The sequence below is a fragment of the Chelonoidis abingdonii genome, chromosome 13 (assembly GCF_003597395.2).
Source record: "Chelonoidis abingdonii isolate Lonesome George chromosome 13, CheloAbing_2.0, whole genome shotgun sequence".
Lineage (NCBI taxonomy): Eukaryota > Metazoa > Chordata > Testudines > Testudinidae > Chelonoidis > Chelonoidis abingdonii.
Genome location: NC_133781.1, coordinates 5,802,870 through 5,810,310, shown reverse-complemented (window position 1 = coordinate 5,810,310; position 7,441 = coordinate 5,802,870).

The following is a 7,441-nucleotide window of genomic DNA, read 5'->3' as shown; positions in this document are numbered from 1 at the left end:
TAGAGAAGCCATATGGAGTCTAAACCAGGGGTCGGCAACCTTTCAGAAGTGCTGTGCCGAGTCTTCATTTATTCACTCTAATTTAAGGTTTCGTGTGCCAGTAATATATTTTAATGGTTTTAGGTCTCTTTTTATATGTCTATTATATATAACTAAACTATTGTTGTAGGTAAAGTAAATAAAGCTTTTTAAATGTATAAGAAGCTTAATTTAAAATTAAACTAAAATGCAGAGCCCCCCAGACCGGTGGCCAGGACTCAGGCAGTGTGAGTGCCACTGAAAATCAGCTTGTGTGCCGCCTTCGGCACACGTGTCATAAGTTGCCTACCCCTGGTCTAAATCATGGAGACTAAACTCAAAGACCATGGAGACTAAACTCATCTATTCCCCAGGTCAGGGCTGAGGCCCAGTGGTCGAGGCAGCGTGTGTGAGGTGAGCTGGCACCTGGACCCCAGCACTGCATAGGATATGGGATGAACAGTGAACTCCAGTCTCCAAGGCTCTCAGGCCATTTGTCCATTCTGGCTGCAGGAGGCGATCTGGGGATAGACTGGGGTAGTCTGGTCGTATGAGGCCAGAGAAAGGAATTAAATTGAGATGGAAAGGAATGAGGATCAGAGATGCTGGTAGGGAGACAGTTAGTTACATGGGCTGCTCTGTGACTGGGTACAATGTGGCAGCTATTTAATGCATTACACTGTGGAACTGATACATTGTTGCAGATGGATAGTGTGAGCTGAAGTCATTTTCTTTGAGGAGAAGTTCTCAGGTGCTGCTCTTTCCTTGCAGGATGTATTGTTTGAGATCCGTAGTCATCAGCCAAACACATTGACCCTGCTGTGTTTCTTGTTCCTGGGCCGTTCATCCTGGAATGACTTGGAATAGAGCAATGTCACTATCAGATTCAACAGGGAACCTGAGGAGCAGCCCTCTGGAACCAGAGAAGAAAATCCAACTGCAAGAGGCAAGGACTGGTGACACTGCTGGGAATACAGCTAGTTACATGGGCTGCTCTACAACTGGGTACAATGTTGGGCAAGATTCTCACATGGTGCAAATTCGCCTAGAGCCACTGAAGTCACTGAAGGTACATGGATTTACACCAGCGAGGAGTCTGACACATCATTACCACTTTTTTATCACATTGTTCTTGGACAACTCTTGCATCTGTGTAGGAGCTGCTACATTGAGTTCAATTAACTTCCCCAGGCCCTGAGGCCCCAGCAGCTGACTGCCACATCCTAGCCATTTAAATCAGGAGCAGACTGGAAACAAATTCAAATCCCTCAGGAGGGTATGGGGAAGAAGAGGACATTCAAATTTTTTCACAGTTTGGACCCAATCTTAGAGACTGTCTCCTGGAGCGGCCCCCCTCTCACTAGCACTCTGGTCACGACAGCAATGGGTGGTGTGCGTAAGAAATATAAGCTGCCTGTTTGGTATCTCTGTATCTGCCTGTGAATGCAATTGTTCATCTGGAAACAAGGTAGAGATTCAGCCCCACTTCACCAGCAAAGGTCTGAAGCTAACAAATTTTGCAGGATGTCCAGTATTTGGGTTGAGGCTGCCTGCCTATCCCACTGAAGCTAAAAGGCAGGCAGGGTTCCATAGATACTGTGTCCCACCAGATCCTCTGTGAACTCAGTGTACAGTGCTCTAAACTGGGATCCAAGATACAATGGCATCAAATGTCACCTGTACAGGTAGCTGTTTAAAACTTCATGCACGTCACAAACATCTCTACTTATTGACCAGCGAGCATCATGGTCATAACTCTAGCTGGAAGTCAAATGGATACCTTCTTCCCTCTTTTTACCAATGCAAAGCTTTTGATATGGTCTCCCACAGTATCCTTGCTGGCAAGTGAAAGAAGTATGGGCTGGATGAATGGACTATAAGGTGAATAGAAAGCTGGCTAGGTCATCGGGCTCAATGGGTAGTGACCAATGGCTACATGTCTAGTTGGCAGCCGGTATCAAGCTGAGTGCCCCAAGAGTCAGTCCTGGAGCCGGTTTTGTTCAATATCTTCATAAATGATCTGGAGAATGGCATGGATTGCACCCTCAGCAAGTTTGCAGATGACGCTAAACTGCGAGGAGTGGTAGATATGCTGGAGGGTAGGGATAGGATACAGAGGGACCTAGACAAATTAGAGGACTGGGCCAAAAGAAACCTGATGAGGTTCAACAAGGACAAGTGCAGAGTCCTGCACTTAGGATGGAAGAATCCCATGCACTGCTACAGACTAGGGACCGAGTGGCTAGGTAGCAGTTCTGCAGAAAAGGACTTCAGGGTTACAGTGAACGAGAAGATTGATATGAGTCAACAGTGTGCCCTTGTTGCCAAGAAGGCTAACAGCATTTTGGGCTGTATAAGTAGGAGCATTGTCAGCAGATCGAGGAACATGATCATTCCCCTCTGTTCGGCATTGGTGAGGCCTCATCTGGAGTACTGTGTCCAGTTTTGGGCCTCACGCTACCGGAAGGATGTGGAAAAATTGGAAAGAGTCCAGCAGAGGGCAACAAAAATGATTAAGGGGCTGGAGCACATGATTTATGAGGAGAGGCTGAGGGAAATGGGATTGTTTAGTCTGCAGAAGAGAGGGTGGTGAAGCACTGGAATGGGTTACCTAGGGAGGTGGTGGAATCTCCTTCCTTAGAGGTTTTGAAGGTCAGGCTTGATGAAGCCTTGGCTAGGATGATTTAGATGGGGACTGGTCTTGCTTTGAGCAGAGGGTTGCCTGGGACAAAGCAAAGTGGGCAGTGGTGCAGCCACATGTGAGATAGGCCAGGGAAATTTGAGTAGCATGCTGTGGCTTAGGTATGAAATAGGGATCTGTGTGCCTAGTCTGAGGCAGCTGTGATCATGCTCAGTATCAGATTTTTAGGCACATGGGGGATTTTAACAGCAGAAATATAGATGACTAGAATCCTTAGACACCTTCAGTGTTAGGCAGCAACTGGGTGGGGGTTTGAGATTCAGGGGCATTTAAATGTCAGATTCAGGAACCTAAATACTTTTGTGGATCTAGCCCCTGGTGCCTAACCTGCTTTGACAACCCCACTAGCCTCCTATCTGCATCCTCAGGTGCCTAATACTTTTTAAAATCGAACCCTAAGTCATTTTTGAAAAAATGTTTTTGAAAAACTTACCCAAAAGCTTTAAAAATCAGTTTAATGTAATTTGTAGTTTAATGTAATTTGGACCCACAAGCATTACAATAACTTAACCAGAACAGCATGGGGCTTTGAATGGTATCACTCCACAGCAGGGTCTGATGGTGCTAAATGTCTGAACAGACCCATTGTTAATGATTTTTGCTAAAGCCAGTAACAGACTGACTTTTCTCAGAAAATGTGTTCTGCACTCTAGGGGTAAGTGCTGTAATTCTAGGGAAGAACAATCCGTATTTTTCACACATAACAAATGTTTAATACCTGCTTTAGGTGCAGAGCCTCGTTCTCTCGGCTATAGGGAGATGCTGCTCCCTCCCTGCATCATTCCTTTTGTGGCATCCCTCGTAGCCCTTTACATTTCAGGGTTGCTTCTCACATCTATAAACTCATTACGTTGGCTGTTCTGCATATTGAGATTGTAAACTCTTTCCCTGAGGAGCTGTCTCTCACAATTGGTATATACAGCACCTAGCACAATATGGACTTAGTTTTCCTTGGACCTTCTGGCTACTGCTGTATTACAAATAACCATGGTATTCACCCAGACACAATTATTTTGTAAGCAGAGAAGAGTGAATTTGGGGAAAGTTGTGGTATGAGGAACAGGCCGAGTATCAAGAGAGAGAGATTCCCAAATCTAGCAATCTAGACTCCCAGTCGTGCAAAACCTTAGTCACGTGTCTAACTGTCAATAGCCTCATTGATTTAAATGGGTCTGAGCTAGAATTAGGCAGGTAGTAAGGTTGAGAGAGTGGGGGTCTTGAGCTAAAACACAGCTCAGAGATCAGAAATGCTTTAGCTCAGCTGTGCGCCTGTGTGTCTGTACCTGACCATGTTTGCATAGCTTTTATTATTAACCTGCACTCTGAATTTGGTGGGTATTTAATGAACAACAAAGGACACTGGGAGTGTGAGAAAATAAATTTGACTTTATTATTCCAAAGAACAAAGACAGACTCCTTTCCCCACCCCAGCCCAGCTCATCATGGCTCTTTTCATCCCCAGCCCAGCACATTTCTGCGCCCAAATCCCCCATGCACCAGCAACAAAGCAACATTTACAAATTGGTAGAAAATTGCAGAGACTCCAGGAGAGATGCTGGGACCCAGTCACAAAGCAAACGCTCCGAGAGCAGGGAATCCAAGGAGTTGAGATCAAAGGGATGCAGTGTGCGGTGAGTGAGGAAGACAACATCTTTGTTGTCACAACATAGGACACTCTAGTCAGGGCCGGTGCAAGGATGTTTCGCACCCTAGGCAAAACTTCCACCTTGCGCCCTCCCCTCCCTGTGCCCCCACCCTGAGGTGCCCCCGCCCCCGCAGCAGCTCTGCCTCTCCGCCCTGAGGCGCTCCCCTTGCGGTAGCTCCCCACCCCCATCCTTTGCCCTGAGGCGCCCCCCCACCCCAGCTCACCCCTGCTGAATTCAGAAGTACCTTGCTTTTGTAACCATACCACCTGATAGTTTCAGCCCTTGTAAGCTAAGCAGGTTTACATTTAGTAATTGGGTGGGAAGTCTCTCAGAAAAAGTTAAGTGCCGGAAAAGATGTTGATTATTCACTAGGTAATGTGAGACCTGCCTATTTACAATAGTAAACCAGTGCAGCATAGTTTTAGAATGCACTGTGCTCCTAGAGTCTAGAATGGAGTCCTTTGCTTCTATACACAGCCCATTAAAGACAGGGCCGGTTTTAGGTTGATTCAGCCAATTCCCGGGAATCGAGCCCCGCGCCTCAGGCGCCTTTTTAATTTTTTTTACTTACCCCGGCTGAGGTCTGCTCCAGGGTCTTCTATGGCCCCGCTNGGAGTGACCAGCTGGGCTATCAGGCTCTTCTGTGATGGGGGTCAGCCTGGCTTCCAGGCTGGCTGAGGTGTTTACTTCCCCAGCTTCCTTCTTGTTTCTGCCCAGCATTGTCCTCTCAGTAATTGGGAGACACTGCCCCATCCCCTCCTTGGGGGATCATTTGTAACTCTTTAAATTTCAGGGATGGCTTCACCCAGCACTCACAGGGCAATTCCTGTCTCTCTCTGGCATTGGCACAGCAAGTTCACAGTTCTCAGCATCAGCTGTCTGGCTCTCAAGAGAAAAGTCTGCAGTTTCCCAGCTCTGTTCCCCTCACCTCCCACCCTCTACCCCTCCTGAGTGTTTCTCACCTCCCTGTAGGGATCAGGCAGTAACTCCATACCTTCTTCAGTCTCGGCATCTCAGAGTGTGAATCTAGCTCTCACCCTCAGTGTTCATGCTGAGAGATATTGATAGTTTTCATTGTTCAAACACACAAAAATCTCATGACAAAGGGTAAAGAAAAGTTAAATAAAATTAAAAAGGACTTGCAGACCCCTGGGAGCAGAGGTGGGGCGAGGAGGGGACTTTTGTGGAGAGTCACTTTCCTGTCCTGCCCCAGCACTTTCCCCCAGGTCTATCTCCTCACTTGGAGTCTCTGGCTTAGGAGTTGATATGGCAGAGCTCAGGGCAGCCCAGAGTGTAGTTCCAACCACACGAGAAAGTCCCCTCTTGGCTGGGCAAAAGTGGGGGTGGCTTCAATGAAGGTCTGTTCCAGCACAGACCCCACTGGGCAGCAGCAGTTACTCAGCCTGGGCTCTAAGAACACAGTGGAGGCAGCAGCATCTGCCTCAGGAAGCCCAGCTAACTCTAGGGCTCTGGTATCCTGAGCACAGAAAGTAACAAAGGCCTCCTGTTCTTTAGCAATTACCAGAGCCCTCTGGTGGGGGCAGTTAATGATCGAGCCTCCCTGTGCTGGGAACTCATTCTAAAATTATCCCACACTTTTTCACAGGCGGCCAACCTCCTGGCTGACATCTCACTTCTGTGGGTGAGTAGGGAAACCAGGGCACAACTACTGTATGCTTGTGGCTTTCACCCCAGTCTGTATGCAGCTCAGCTATGTGCTGCTTTGGTCCCAGCTCCAGTGATTGCTAAATGGCATGGTACAGTTTCCTACAATGGGGGAACTAACAAGACTGCAATTCCTTGGAATCTGCGGCAGAGGATTAACAAGTACCTCTTGGAAACTTTCCAGAGCCTCTCTCTGGAGGATTCCCTGCAGGTCTCAATGTCCATCAACACCCCGCTTGGCCATGCAGATTAGCTATACAGGGCAATGTACAGCTCACATAAAACACTACCTGCCTTCCACTTTTCAATTCTCTACACAAGTCAGAGCAACTTACCCAGTGTCTCATCTGCTTCCTGCTCCCTGTAGAGGACTTCTGTGGTAGAGAAAAGTTCCTGGCTGCCTGCCCCACTGGGCGACCCCACTGAGAGCTCCACATCTTCTTCTAGCTCCAGTTCTTCATCCAGAATTTCAGCCTCCTGGTTACCCCTCTTCCTGCTGCCTCCAAAGTATCCACGACGCAATCAGTGATGGAAGTGGGGTCACCACTGAGGATAACATTCAGCTCCTTATAGAAGCAGCAGGTCTTAGGTGCACCACTGGAGTGATGGTTTGCCTCCTGCGCCTTATGGTACGCCTGCCTCAGCTCCTTTATCTTCACTCTGCACTGCTGCATGTCCTGATCATAGCCCTTTTCGCACAAGCCTTGAGAAGTTTACCCTTATGTGTCCCGATTCCTATGGGTCAATCGCAGCTGCGATTGAACAGACTTCTCTCCCCATATACTGATCAGATCCAAAAGCTCAGCAGTGGTCCAAGTGGGAGTGCGTTTGGTGTGATAGCCAGCCATGCTCACCTGGGAAGCCAGTAAGCAGGAAATGAGATTTAAAATTCCTGGAGCTTCCAAGGGCAGTGGAGTTCAAACCACTGACCAGAGCAGTAGCATGGGAATTGTGGGACACTTTCTGGAGGCCAATAAAATGATAATAAATAATAATAATAATAATAAAAGGTATGGCGTCTACGCTGGCTGTTTGTCGACAGAGGAAAAGTTAAAATTCTCTTGCAGGGTGGAAGTTTTTTATCGCCAAAACTGCGCATTTTTTTTTTTTACAAAAGTCCCATTGCAGTGTGTAAGTTATTGCTGTTTTATCGCCAAAAGGCAGTTTTTGGTGACAAAACTTGCCAGTGTAGACAAGCTCATAGACAAGGCCTAAAAAGGAACAAATCAGAATTGTCTTTCATGCTTTATTTACAGTAAATACCCATCAGAGTGTAAAGGAGCTGAGAAGCAGCTTCAATACCCACAACAATGAAAAAGAGACCCTCAGATTTTGGAAACTTTTTTTTTAATAGTACTAAAATGGCAACAAAATCAAGGAAGTAACATATGAAATTAATGAGTTACAGACT